Source organism: Marmota marmota, unplaced genomic scaffold, assembly GCF_001458135.2.
Source record: "Marmota marmota marmota unplaced genomic scaffold, marMar, whole genome shotgun sequence".
Classification (NCBI taxonomy): domain Eukaryota; kingdom Metazoa; phylum Chordata; class Mammalia; order Rodentia; family Sciuridae; genus Marmota; species Marmota marmota.
The window spans coordinates 7,961,383-7,975,952 of record NW_026000057.1 but is presented as its reverse complement, the minus strand read 5'-3'; the positions used below and the strand labels follow the sequence as shown (position 1 = coordinate 7,975,952).

The 14,570-nt window shown below is 42.0% G+C and overlaps 1 protein-coding gene across 13 annotated transcripts in view; it reads right to left on the bottom strand.

Annotated features, from left to right (window-relative positions):
* The window catches only part of Dclk2 (doublecortin like kinase 2), a 126,230-nt gene that overhangs the window by 59,439 nt on the left and 52,221 nt on the right, over positions 1–14,570 (bottom strand). The gene's annotated exons all lie outside the window — the stretch shown is intronic.

Below are 14,570 nucleotides of genomic sequence, written 5' to 3'. Positions count from 1 at the left end.
GAATCAAACCCAGTGCCCGCCACACGCTGGGTGAGCACTCACCACTGAGCCTCAACCCCAGCCCAAGTAAGTGGGTTTTTTTTTTTTCAGGGTTCCCCAATGGATGGTGGCAAAGCTGGGGTGGCTTTCAGTTCTAGGGTTCTTTTCTCTTCTGTCCTTCCCCTTCTAACACTCCACTTCCCCTCTGTGTGACCTTGGGCATGACTCTTCCATACCTCCAGTACAGTACCTTGGGTTGTTCTGAAGATTAACATATGAAAACTGCTCTGGGATTGTACCTGGGCCTGTTAACACCCATCTCCATCATGGCCAAGATCCCATGAAGGTAGTGGGAGTGTGGCTTCAGTGCTCTTCCAAGGCCCTAACCCTAAATGTGAAGTCTTCATTACATACTCAGCTTTCAAAAGTTCTCCCCCTCTGTACTTTATCAGTTCAGACCCCAGAGAACCTGGATTCTGGTTACAAATCAACCCATTCATTCCAGTAGTAACAACTGGAACCATCTTTCAGGGCTTTGGACACAGATGGGTTCTACTTTCACCTGTTTTTCAAAGGGATGTATGATTCCTTCTGTAAAAAGCATTCCACTCCCAGTAAAAGTTTTAACAAATTGCTCTAGTACTTAGAGGGACAGAGCAGTCTCAATAATCCTGTATGTCTTCAGCATTAGCTTTTAATTGGAGGGGGAAAAAAAAGAACACCTCATCATAGAATCAGAAAACAAAGCTCCATGGAGAAGAGACTAGATAAATTCTAGATGACTCGGGTCACAGTATTCAAGTGACCCTAAAGATGCACCCTGCAACACCAAAAAGTTGCAGAGACCACAAGTGGAGCAGGCAGGGATGGATATCGCTCACTCCTCCCTGTTCTCACCAAGCAAGACCTGGCTTCTGTGCTTCACCGAATCTCAGCACAGGCACAAGGCGTCCGACGCCCTCAGGAAGAACCCTCTGGTTCTGGTTCCCCGGCTTCTTTCTGTCTCCGCTGGTGAGGGCACAGACCCTTCACCCATGCTGGCATCCTGGGGGCTGTCCTCCTCTCCTGTCTGCACTAGACCCTCACACCCCGGCTGTTCCAACTCTTACAGGCTCTTGACTGTCCATACTTCTACTCTTGGTTCACATGCACCTTTCTCCTGGCCTGGACTCCTGCCATGGCCCTGTCGCGCTGCCCAGCCCCCGTCTCCCCCAGCTCCAGCCGTTACTGTTCTCAGGGTTGGTGCGCCCAGTCTCCCATAGGCACCAGGGCGACCACACACCATCTGCAACCCTCAGTGGCTAATTCCTTGATAAGACGAGGTCCTCCGTGGGCACGGCCTGCTCACCCCTCACTTGCGTCTTTGCAGTTTCTTTTGTTCACTCCTAGTCATGTCAAGCCTACTTGGGTCCCTATCTGCACAGTGGTGGGAGGTGTTTTTTTTTTTCCTTTCTTCAACAGCTTTATTGAGATATGATTCACGGACCGTACAATGCACCCACTCAAGGTATTTAATATATTCAGAGTTGTGCAACCAAGACCATGATCCATTTTTGAAATTTTCACTGCCCCAAAAAGAAACTCCACGCCCATTAGCATGGTGCCCTTTCCTCATGCCCAAGGGCCCATAACCTACCTTTTTTTTTTTTTTTTCTTTTTTTTGGATACTGGGAATTGAACCCAGGGGCTACATCTCTAACACTTTGAGACAGGTTCTAAGTTGCCCTGGCTGACCTCAAACTTGCGATCCTCTTGCCTCAGCTTCCAAGTTGCTAGCATTACAGACGTACATCACCATGCCCAGTTCCACAGCCTACTTAATCTCTCTATGAACTTGCCTATTCTAGGTATTTTATATGAATGGAATCACACAGTATGTGACAGTTTGTGACTGGCTCCTTTCACTTGGCACACCTTCAAGTTCATCTGTGTTGGAGCATGTTGCCGAGCTTTATTCCTTTCCATGGCTAAATAATACTCCATCGTATGGATGAAGCACATTTGTTTGTTATCACTCACTAGGTGATGGACATGTGGGATGCCTCCACTTCAGTGCTAGCTCTTTCCACCATGCTGTCCCTCAGGCTTGTCTGATGACCATTTAAACCATGACTTCCGGGTGGGCATGAATGTTTCCTATTCATGATCCTCTAGGGCCCAAGAGAGCTCTGGCTTTGCTGTAGACCTAACCCCTGTCTGCTGGATGAATTGAGGTGTAGCAAGGGGTTGCTCCTCTTGGACCCGAGTACAAGACCCAGGATAACTTCTCCAAGGTCCGGGGTACCACAGCTGAGACCTTCATGACCATCATCGCCTCCCAGGTTTCGGACTTGATGAATCACCACATCACTGAACTTCTCTGGATTCTCATTCCGTATTAAGAGGTGCATTATCTCATTATCCCTGCAATAACCCTATGACATTGACACTATGGTCACTCCTCATTTACAAATAAAAAACAGATCTAGAGAGAGAAATGTGCCCTCACACAGGGAATGAATGAGTATACAGGGATTTTTGTGAGGGTCCTGCACTTCCATATCTGCTTCCATCTTTTTGGCTTTCAGGAAAGCCACCTCCTCCCATCCCCGTGGCTCTGGGGGTTGAACCCAGGGCCTCCCACAAGCTAGACAGGCTCCCTCCCCGCTGCATTACTTGGAACTCCATGGTGCTTTCTCTCATCTGGAATCCCACAGTTCATTTCCCTATTTCATTTCACATTGTTTTCTAGTAATTTATGTGTACTTTATATTTCCAACTATTTTTTTTAACACACATTCATTCAATAAATTATTTGAACCTAGTTTTACTTCCTTGGCTGAGTAAAATAAATATCCATTGAATTTTAACTCAATGTTTTGAGAAAGAAAACTTCTGCATTAAAAAGGACTGAATTTTCTAAAACACACTTGAATGAATATGTCTTTGTGAAAAATCGGTTATTCATTTTTTTTTTTTCTTGGTACTGGGGATTTAACCCAGGGGCACTTAACCACTGAGCCACATCCCCAACTCTTTTATTTAGAGTCAGTCTCACTGAGTTGCTTAGGGCCTCACTGAATTCCTGAGGCTGGCTTTGAACTCACAATCCTCCTGCCTCAACCTCCTGAGCCACTAGGATTATAGGCATGTGCCCAGAAGTTAATTCATTTTAATTCATCTTATAACAAGGAAATATTTTGTCTGACACTAAATTTGTTGGCATTTACAAACAACCAAGTTACTTATTATACAGAACAAAAGCACTCGAGTTCCCAGGAATATGACAGATCAAAGGATGGTTTATTTTCCAAACAGTTCTATTTAGTACTTCCTAATGATCTCTTAGTGATGTCACCTGTCAACTTAAATTGGCTTTCCAAACAGTTTGCCTCCCTTTGATTCAGGTTCTAGGCACTGAATGCATCTTTGGTTAGTTAATCAAAACAAATAATTTTCAATTAGGTATAGCTATGCCTTAAATAAGCCATCAATACGTTCAAGAAATGATAGACATCAAGTGAATGCAGGGTACAACTTGAGATAACACACATATCCTGACTGATGTGATTTATTCAGGTGTACACTCAGGACAGTGACCCACCACCCCAAATGAGAAACTGCCCCTGCCTCCATTCATCCAAAACCAGGCACTAGTCCAGGTGCTACAGAAACATCAGTCCAAAAGAGGAGGATGAAGAAGAGGGAGGGAGAAAGAAATTCTTGCCTTCACCGAGCATGTCTGGGGAGACGGACAATTGGATGCTCGGGTCAATTATACCACGTTAGGAGGTAGTGTGAGCATGGGTAAAGGGCATGCAAGGGGAACCGTGAACACAGGGGAGGGTCGCTGTGATGCTAAACAGGGTGGACAGGGAATGCTTCCCTGCAAAGGTGACATCTGAACAAAAACTGAAAGGGGTGACAGAGGAAGCCATGCAAGATATCTGTGGGAACGGTGTTCCAAGCGAGGAAGGTGCAAGAGCCCTGTGGAGAGATTAGGCTGAGCATGCTCACAAGCAGCAGCAAGAAAGTCCTGGAAGACAGTGAGGGGGGAGAAAGGTAATGCCAGGTGAAGCCCAGTGTGTGGGGCCCTGTTGTTAGTAAAGACTTTGGCTTTACTCTCAGTGAGGTGGGAAGCCCCTGGCTGATTTCAAGCAGAAGACTGCCACAACATGACTCTCATTTGAACAGGATCAGACTGGGCTAAGACTACACTATAGGAGCTCAAAAAAAAAAAGTCCAAGCGGGGCATGGTGTCATATGCTTATAATCCCAGCTACTCAGGAGGCTGAAGCATGAGAGTCACCACTTTGAGGCCAGCCTGGACAACTTAGTGAGACTGCATCAAAATAAAATTTCATAAAGGGCTGGGGATGAGCTCAATGGTAGAGCATTTGCCTCGGGTTCAATCCCTGGTACTGAAAAAAGAAATCCAATTTAAAAATGGACTAATGATCTAAACAGACATTTCTCCAAAAAATGTATTATATAAATGGCCAAAGCGCATATGGGGGAAAAAAATGCTACGCATTGTCAGGGAACTGCAAACAAGACATCATCTCACCCCAGTCAGGATGGCTATCATCAAAAATCAAAACATTAATAAATGGTGGCAAAGGTGCATAAAAAAGAGAACTTTTAGGCATTATTGGTGGGAATGTAAACTAATCCAGCTGTCATGGAGAACAGTAAGGTTCTTTAAAAAAACTAAAAAGAGACCTACTAGATGATCCAGCTATCCTATTTCTAGGCACATACCAAAGGAAATGAAATCAGTCAAAGAGACACCGACAGTCCCAGGTTCCCTGCAACACTACCCACAACAGTCAGGATATGGAGGTGTCTGTCCATGAAGGAATGGGTAAAGAAAATGCAGTATGTGGGGGGTGTGGGGGGGTATGACATGGATTGTTATTCAGCCATAAAAAGAATAAAATTCTATCACTTGAGGCAAAATGAATGGAAGTGGAAGACATTATATTAAGTAAAATAAGCCAGACAGACACAAAACCCACTCTGGTAGAATTTTAAAAGTTGACCTCGAAGAAGAGAGCCGTGATTGCTAGAGCTAGGAAGGTCAGGAGAAGTTCACGATAACAGGAACCAAGTGCAGTGAGACAGAAGGAATAGCTCCAGTGTTCTCCAGCCAGGGATGACTCAAGTTTATAACAACCTATTACATATTTCATGAAGAGCTACAAGAAAGGAGTTGGAAGTCCCCAAACATAATGACGACGAGATGGAAATGCTAACTAGCCTGATTCAGTCATTACACATTGCACACGTGTACTCAACGATCATGCTGGCCCGTAAGTGAGTACACTTAGGTGTCAGTTAAAAAGAAAAATCCAAAACTGAAAAAAAAGCTAGACTATAAAAGGACAAGAACGGGGGACAGTGCAGTTCGAAACCATTGCCTCTCCAGGCAGAGAGGGGGGAGGCCTGTGCAAGGAGTCAGGGGTGGCAGTAGAAAGGAGTCATGTTGGGTATAGGAACACTAAGGAAGGAAAGAACGCCACAGGGCTGGCGGGGGTTGCAGCTCAGTGGCAGAGTGCTTGCTAGGGAGGCACTGGGTTTCATCCTGAGCACCAGATAAAAATAGAGATATTGTGTTCATCTACAACTAAAATAATATTTTTTAAAAAGGGGAAGATCACCATCGTTCAGGGATTTTGGCTGGAGCAATTGAAAGGACGAGACCACCATTAACTCTGCAGGGAAGAGGGCAAGGTAACATGCAAGTTCAATAGTGCAGAGGACACTCCAGAATTCGGATTTGGAACATTAACTGTGGAATTCCCATGAAACATCCAGGTGGAGGTGTGGAGTGGAAAGCTGGATATACACAAATCTGAATTTCAGGGGAGAGATCAGGGCTGGGGGTATAATTTGGAATGGATGGTTTTTAAAATCTTGGATCATCACAGTGGTGCACACACACACAGGACAGGGGTGCAAGGCCTGAACTCCAAAGTGCAGCCACATTACAAGGTCAGGAAGAAGCTGCAAATTCAGCAAAGAGAAGGAGCAGCCAGACAGGGAGGAAGAAAAGCCGGTGTGCTGGAGACCAAGCCAAGGAGGAGTTTCAAGGAGAAGGGAGCCATCAATTGGGTGTCAATGCTTCTGACAGGCCAAATTAGATGAAGATTGACAAGTGACAACTGAATTTAGCAACATGAGTATCATCGGGATCTTGACAAAAGGAGTATGGCTGGGATAATGTCTGACTTCAGTGAGTCTAATAGAGGGTCAGAGGGAAAGAACTGGTCACAGCAAGGATGACGATTTTCTTCCTAGGAGTGCTGGGTGCACAGGTGAGGCAGCGTGATGGGGAGTGGCAGGGGACTGGGTCTAGCCAGTTGTCAGGAGGACTTGCTTTTCAAGATGAGAGAAATAACAGTTGGTTAGTATACTGTTGCAAAGATCCAGGGCAGGAAAACTGCTGATATGAGAGAGAGAGAATTGTCAGATCTGTGTCCCTTCTTGAGAAAGGATGGGGTCAGGGTGTAGGTAGAGGGACCAGCCTTGGATAAGACCACGGTCAGTCCTCAACAGACAGAATCGCAGGGACACAGATGCTTCTAGGTGGGTCAACTGGTGTGGGGCCCGTGAACATCTGCTTTTGTTCTTGTTGATTTTATTTTTTTATTTTATTTTTTTTGAGGCAGAGATTCTGATTGCTTCCTACTTCACTGAGGAAATAGAAGCAAAAGCATCCTCTCAGAGTGAGGCTGGGGGAGGAGGTACAGTGGGTTTGAGAAGTCAGAAAGGGTGTGAAATTGCAATGGGAATGTGGGGGTGTAGAGAGAGGAGGGAACTGGGTGTGCCTGCAGACAGCACAAACAGCCCACTGAAGGGCACAATCTGCACAAGAGAAAAATCTCAGATTTGAAACTAGAAAGAAGTTGTGCTGCCTGTATAGTGTCTTAGAAAAAAAAAAAAAAAACACATTTCATGCAGAAATTGTTGATACTTCATGGGGTTGCATCTAACCAGCCAACAGAAGAAAACTGATAAGAACACAGAGGATATAAAAAATTGGACTATATAGTGTGGGCTACAGGGGAAAGCCGCAAGAACAAAACCTCTTTTGTACATTTTCCTGCATAAGACACAAGACTTTAGATGCAACAGAGAGCTGTGATGTGGAACTGGACAGGCCTGTCCTACAGGGCTTGGGAGGGAGCCACCCGGTGCATGTGATGGAGTGGGGTGGCCAACAGCCCACTGATCTTTTGTCATTCCTACTAAATTTGAACTGAGGGAAAACAAAAGCAAAACCACTGGACTGCACTGACCCAGTCAATAAGGAGTGAATGGGGATCTCCTTCCCTCCACCACTACTGGTTTAAAATACGAGTCTCCACATTTTTCACAGTGTAGACACAGATTGCTGTGGATTGTCATTCCTGTGTTTCACCAAACTGTAAACCTAGACACACCAGAAACAGAACAGAGGTGCAAGATGTTAAGTATGGTGTGTGTGGGGGGGGGGGGACAGGGGGGGGTGGAGCTGAGGCAGGAGGATTAGGAGTTCAAAGGCAGCCCCAGCAATTTAGCGAGGGTCTAAGCAACTTAGCAAGACCCTATCTCTAAATAAAATACAAAACAGGGCTGGGGATGTGGCTCAGTGGTTTAATGACCCTGGGTTCAATCCCTGGTACCAAAAAAAAAGTCCCGTCAAAAAGGAATGAGCAGATCTCAGTTCTGTTTCCACTTTCATGGTACAGGATAATTCACTTGTGGTATTATTTAAACCACAGGCATCAGCCCAGAAGCATTAGCTGAGCACAGGCTTTTGCTGGAGCAAAGCAGCACCTCCCTGAGGATGGACGGACGGACAGACAGACAGAGACACACACACACACACACACATATACATCTTGTGTAAGATACTTAACTTCTCTGAGCACAGTTTTTCCACCTGCAAAACATCCCCTTAATCATAAAATAGACAAGAAGGACTTCACGAGAAACCAACACCATTTAATCTCCAAGGACTAAGTGTGACAGCATATGAAAACTGTTGGTATGTGTTACTTCTTCTTTTCATTAATCTATGGCCTCAAATATATTTTTTTAATTTACTTTAATGAATACTCCTTCATATAAGTAAAATCATAAGTACATGCTTTCCTACAGAGTCAATAAATTATTTTCCCAGGAAAATCTATTGACAACTTAGAAACATTCCACTCCTAGCCTTTACTCACAGAAAATTACAACTAAAAAACTGAGATATCTTATGCTCCTGGAAATCCTATGCAGAAGAGTCATCTAATACATACGAATATGTTTATATGCATAAGGAATAGATTCTACCGACTGCCCCTTAAAATAATAAGGACTTAAGTGCAGTTTGTCAAAGCAAAGCACTGGTTTATATCTATCTACCTACCTACCCACCTCCTATCTATCTAAGTGTTATGGTTTGGATGTGAGATGTCCCCCAAATACTCATATGTGAGACAATGAAAGAATGATTGGATTATAAAAGCCTTAAACCAATCAGTAAATAAATCCTGATGGGATTAACTGGCTGATGACTGGGGCAGGTAGGGTGTGGCTGGAGGAGGTCAGACTCTGGTGGTGTGCCCTTGGGGTATATGTTTTGTATCTGGTGAGTGGGGTCTCTCTCTGCTTGTGAGCTGCTCCTTCTGCCATACTCTTCCACCATGCCAAGATGTTCTACCCGACTTTTAGCCCCAAGGAATGGAGCCAGCTGTCAATGGACAGAGTCCTCTGAAACTGTGAGCCCTCAAATAAACTCTTCCTCCTCTACAATTGCACCAGTCAGATCTTTTAGTCATGGTTGCAAAAACATTGACTAAAACAATAAGCTACATGCATTTTTAGATAACAGAATTGTCAACATACCAACCTTATTTTTATGCTAAAATTATATTTATAATACTAGAAATATAATTATTTGCCCATACTTAAATTTCACAAATATAAGAGACTGTATATTTTAACTGTTCCAAGTAGTGCCCCAAATTCGGGAGATACTTTTCAAAGTGAAATATCGGGGTAAGTGCCCAGCATCTGACAAACTAAAATAATCCTGTTTTGCTAATGGGAGCCACATTAATTTACTACTGTACATTCATTCTCATTATTAATCAAGCACCTCCTATGTGCCAGACATGATCAAAAGAGGAAGAGCACACAGCCTACTGGGGGAGATTATAGTTCAGGATGTTACAACAGGGTAAATGGTACAACATAGGCCTGACATATTATGGGAACAAAGGAGCACAAGGAAGAATTAACTCAGGAAAACCCATCTCATAAGACATCAGAACCTTTAAAAGACCTCAGAATTTTACCTGAGTATCCAAATATCTATCTTTTATGTTTTACAACATATTCCGTTTCTTTTTTAAAAATTTTTAACTCGATGACATTTGTTCCTTTTATCATTAATTTTTAAAACTAGGGTTTAACATCTAGATATCGCACAGGTCAGTAAATCAGTCCCAGAAAAGAAAATGGATATTGTGAAAAATAATCCCTCTTTGCCTGCTAGTCAGAAGTCCAAGGCAAGAGAATCTCAAATTTGCAGCTAGCCTGGGCAACACAGCAAGACCCCATCTCAAAAAATCAAAAATAAAAAATCATTCTTAGCAAGAATGAGGAAAAGTTTGCCAGTTTACAGGACCTCAGCTTGCTTCTCAAGTCTTTCTTAAATGTAAGGAAGAATTAATTCTTCCAGAAGCTCTTTGGAAATAATGGATGTTCTGTGGTTTGTGAAAGAAAGCAAACAAGGGAAAAATAGTGTCTCTGCTAAGGTGCAAAGTCAGATCCATCAGCAAGATCTAATGGGGAACATGGAACTGAGAAAGAATGTGTCTGCAGAGCACATCCGAGCTTTCCAAATGAATGGGGGGCATTTCCCATAGTAATCTTTCCATCCTGCACTGGACAGGTTAATTAACTCAGGGTGAACAGGTGTCTGCCCTAATTTCAGTTCTACTTCTGAACAGCTTGCCACAACCACTTTTTATTTTCTTTCCCTATTTGGTCTCAGTTAAAGGATAGACAAATACATGTTGAAAAGCTTGAGTCTGATAAAAATATTATGGATGTATTAGGAGTAAAATAAACCTCTTCTCGCACCAAAAAAGTAGATAATAGACACAGGATAATAGACACAGAGGGCAATCTTCACTGAACACTGAATATTCTGAACCAGAGGAGTTTGTGTTCTTGGATCTTGAATGGCCTCCAGAGGCCTCTGTGTTCAGGACTTGGTCCTCAGGGTGGTGTTATTAGGTGGTGGTAGAATCTTTAAGAGTTGTGGTCTAGTGGGAGGCCTCTAAGTCCTTTGAGATATGCTCTTAAAGGGGATTGTTGAAACTTGTTCCCCTCCTCTTTGTCTTTCTTTTGCTCCCTAGCCACAAGGTTATCTGCCACGCTCTCTGCCATGAGGTAATTACTGCCTTGCCACAGGCCTAAAGTATTAGGGCCACCGATTATGAACTGAAACTTCCAAAACTATGAGCTAAAATAAACCTTCTCTCTTTACAAATTAATTATGTCTGGTATTTTGCTACAGTAATGCAAAGGTGACTACCACTGTCCCATTAGCCCTCTTTGAGTTTCTTACCTTTTCCAGAGTTAAAAAGGAGTTGGTAGCTAAGTAGTTTAGATTTCTTTAAGCTTCCTTGGCACTTTAAAATTATGAAGTCTTTTCTAAAAAGAGCTCATTTATGTTTTAGAAGACTTCTTTTAAAAAGTTGAGTTTTTATTGGCCTCCAAAGGCCCATAAGGTTTTTTTTCTATCTTTTAGTGGGATTTCTTTCTGATCACATTTCAGCTTCATATGTCCACAAAGAATCATTAGCGCCCCTCTCAACCCAGTGGACCTCTTAACTATCTATAATTCACCCAGCATGAACATTTTCTGAGGGAATTGCCTAGTTTTGTCTGGATCACTGTCTGTTCACTATTGCAACTCCAGCAGATCACATAGGACCTGGCATGGAGAGTTTGCACAACACATTTCTGTTGAATGAATCATGGTTGAAATCCTTGAATCCTACTTCCTACCAGTGGCCATCTCTAGAGGCTCTACTTCTTACTCTTCCTCTGAATTCCCAGCAACTCAGTAGCATGCAGTAACTCCAGCAACTCAGTAGCATGCGGTAGCCCCAGTTTCCAGGTATTTGATGATTGTTTTCTGTCCCAAGACAATACTCCTTGAGCAGACCAGTCAAGTCCTATAGATCCTTGTAGAAGTGTTCAGTAAACAGCTTAGTTGATCAGATTTTGGCCCTAACGCTGGGGTTGTGGCTCAGTGGTAGAGTGCTCACCTAGCATGTGTGAAGCACCGAGTTCAATCCTCAGCACCGCACAAAAATAGAGATATTGTGTCCATCTGCAACTAAAAAATATATTTTAAAAATTTTTTGTCCCTAGACATCTTAAAATAACTTCCTGAAAGCTAATCTTACATCATGTAAGCTCTTTCAAGAATAAAATCCTTCATCATCATTTCAGGGTGACTTGAGAAAACAAAATTGTAAAATATATTGCAACCAATTGGTAGAATGGATTCAAAGCAACACAACTTGCAATTACACTAAATATTTCTGCTATTCACACAATTGAGGTAGCATCTAAAAGAGGGTCTTTTTTTTAATATTTATTTATTTATTTTTAGTTTTTTGGCGGACACAACATCTCTGTTTGTATGTGGTGCTGAGGATCGAACCCGGGCCGCACGCATGCCAGCCGAGCGCGCTACCGCTTGAGCCACATCCCTAGCCCAAAAGAGGGTCTTTTAGGATATTTCACAAGCCTACTTTTTTAAAAGTTACAAGACCTAAAAAAAAAAAAAAGTTTCAAGACCTGATAAAAATGCAAAAGAAACATCTTTGAGTCTCAGTGAAAGACAAATTTAAACTGGCATCAACTTAATCTAACTAGAACAAGGGTGAAAATCTTAGCCCCTAGAAATGCCACCTTATAGAACAAGACACATTCTACAGAATAATAGGATGATAAATATCATGAGTATAAAATACACTGGAATTTTTATGAATCTTCTTTAATTTTAACTCTGTGTTGGAGAAACAAAGAACAAAACACCACTCCACTAAAATGCAATGCTTCCCTTACCAGAATTCAGCTTGAAAGGTTGTCTCTACTAAAGAATAGTTTTTAAGTAACCATTTCTAGCTTACTTATAAAAAGGCTTTGAAGGAGCTAAGAAAGGTAGTCCAACACATGGCCTATATTTGAAACAAAAATCATTCTATAGGCTTTTTTTTTTTTTAATGGAACTGTCTTGATACCCTTGATTGTTTTTTCTAAAAAATGATTATAGGCCATAAAATTTCCAAAGAGCATTGTATTTAATGTTGAACCCTTCAAGCAATAAATAGTCTACCATATGAGTGTCCAAAAAAAAAAAAAAAAAAAAAAAGATGTAAAAAAATGGCGATTTTAACATATAATAAAGGGTAAACCTAAGAGCTGCCTAAGCCATTATGTTTACTTCTATTGCTACAGTGGACACTTCTAAAAAGATTGCCCAGCTAGATGCTTGAATATTATAAAATGAGTAGATCAACTTCATGGTTGCTAAAATTATCCCTGACACGCCTCACTCCTTTTCTAAATCAGTTCTATCACTAGAATAAAAAATACTGCTGAAAATGAGCAGGGAGGGCTGGGGGTGTAAGTCAGTGGTGGGGTACTTGGCTGGCATGACTAAGACCAGGAATTCAATCCTCAGAACAGTAAACGAACAAAAAAAACAACAACAACCGTATCTGAAACAAAGAAAATATACGTCATTTGGTCCTTCAAAATGCTAGGAACAACTAGAAAAACAAATTCACAGGCCAGTCGTACACAGAGCTGGGATTCTCATTTCTTTATCCATGGCCCAGAATACAATTAGCATAAACAGCCTGCATTGTTCCCAGTTGTTCCCTGTTGGCTGGCCTACCGTAGGGGAAGGACCCTTTCTACAGCAGGAGAAAGCGACTTAGAATAGCAATGTTTTCCAGCTTCCTGTAAATCCATTCAGCCAGGCACTCACAGACCTTGTGGTTGCCATGGAAACAGAACTGAAGCTAAAAGATGACAGCACTTACAGTAAAAGGCTTCTCACTAGTATCTGCAGACAACTCCCTACATTGAGTTTGCTTCCATTAAAAAAAAAAAAAAAAAAAAAGAAAGAAAGAAAGAAGAAATGCTGGGCCTCATCCTCCTTTCCCACTGCCGCTTTCTCATAATGATGACCATTCAACAATCAAGACTAATCACAGGATCTTGAGGCCAGATACTCAGTTTTGAGAAATCTATCATCAGGACAGAAAGATCTTAAAATTTCAGAGCTGTTTGGCTACCAAATAAATTCTAGGAGGAGAAACAATGATTACTTATAAAAAAAAAAAGGTAATTTCTAAGCTGGTCCTCTGACTGCCTTCCCGGAGAGTCACCTCCTCAGTCTTAATTCCTACAGGAAAAGATCTCAGACTGCTCTGTTGCTGTCTACCAAGGGAATGAGGCTGGAGCACAATCTTAGAATGCAGGCAGGGAAGTCAGAAAACGGGCCTTCCTCTAATTCTAAAGAGGCTGGAGCTGAACGATGTGCCCAGGGCTCTGTATTAATGCCTCTAGGACTCGGTCATCTTCAAATAATAAACCCAAAAGAACATCCCAACTGTTACAGAAAAGGCAACTGAGAGCCAAGGTACAAGGGGGCAGTTCTTTATTCCAAAATTTTCTATTTCCAAAAGGAAGGGAAAGGCAACAATCCTGGAATATTAACTGTGCCCTTCACACACTGAATCTCATTTGCACTTAAATTTCATTTAACATCCAGGACAACCTTGTGAAGGACACACTGCCGTTCCCATTTTATACAATTAAATTTAAAAACAAACAAAAAGAAAACACCACCCGGGCCTACAGGTTAAGTAACTTGCTCAGAGTTCCAGGGCCAGTCAAGAGGACTGAGATTGGAGTCTGACAGAGAGAAGAACACACTCTTTTGTGCCCGATCGCATACCATCTCCCTGTGTGTGATTAGCAGTGTGACTGACAGTCTGAGAAAACTTAAGAAGTCAGAGATGTTTTTAAACGTGTCTAAAACCCAAATAATTGGACCATCTTCCTATGTCTTACTTTTATGAAGTAAATGAATGGCAAATATGTAATCTTATACCTAGAGTTTTTTTGTTTTGATTTTTTAAAGATCAACTTCTAAAAGTCATGTTACAGAATCAGCACAAGTTGGGGGCTAACCTCCTACACTTCAGGGAGCATTGAAATTGAGATCTTTCAACAAATTTGGAAATCCTCCTGAAACAAATTATAAACTCAAGTTACAATCAGATGGTTTTAGGACAGGCCTCCATTTGCTGCCAGATTGGAAATACTAGGAGCAAAAATAGTATAACATTATAACTTTATGTTTTTAAAATAAAGACAGAACCTGAAACATTCTTCAGGAACTGATTCTCTGCACATACAAGTCAGATTAGTCCACCCTGGTGGTGCTGGTTTAGCACACGGTGTGCACATCCATGTATGTAGTTAAGACCCTTGGAATCAAGACTAAGAGAATCATTAATAAGGTGACATGGAAAACA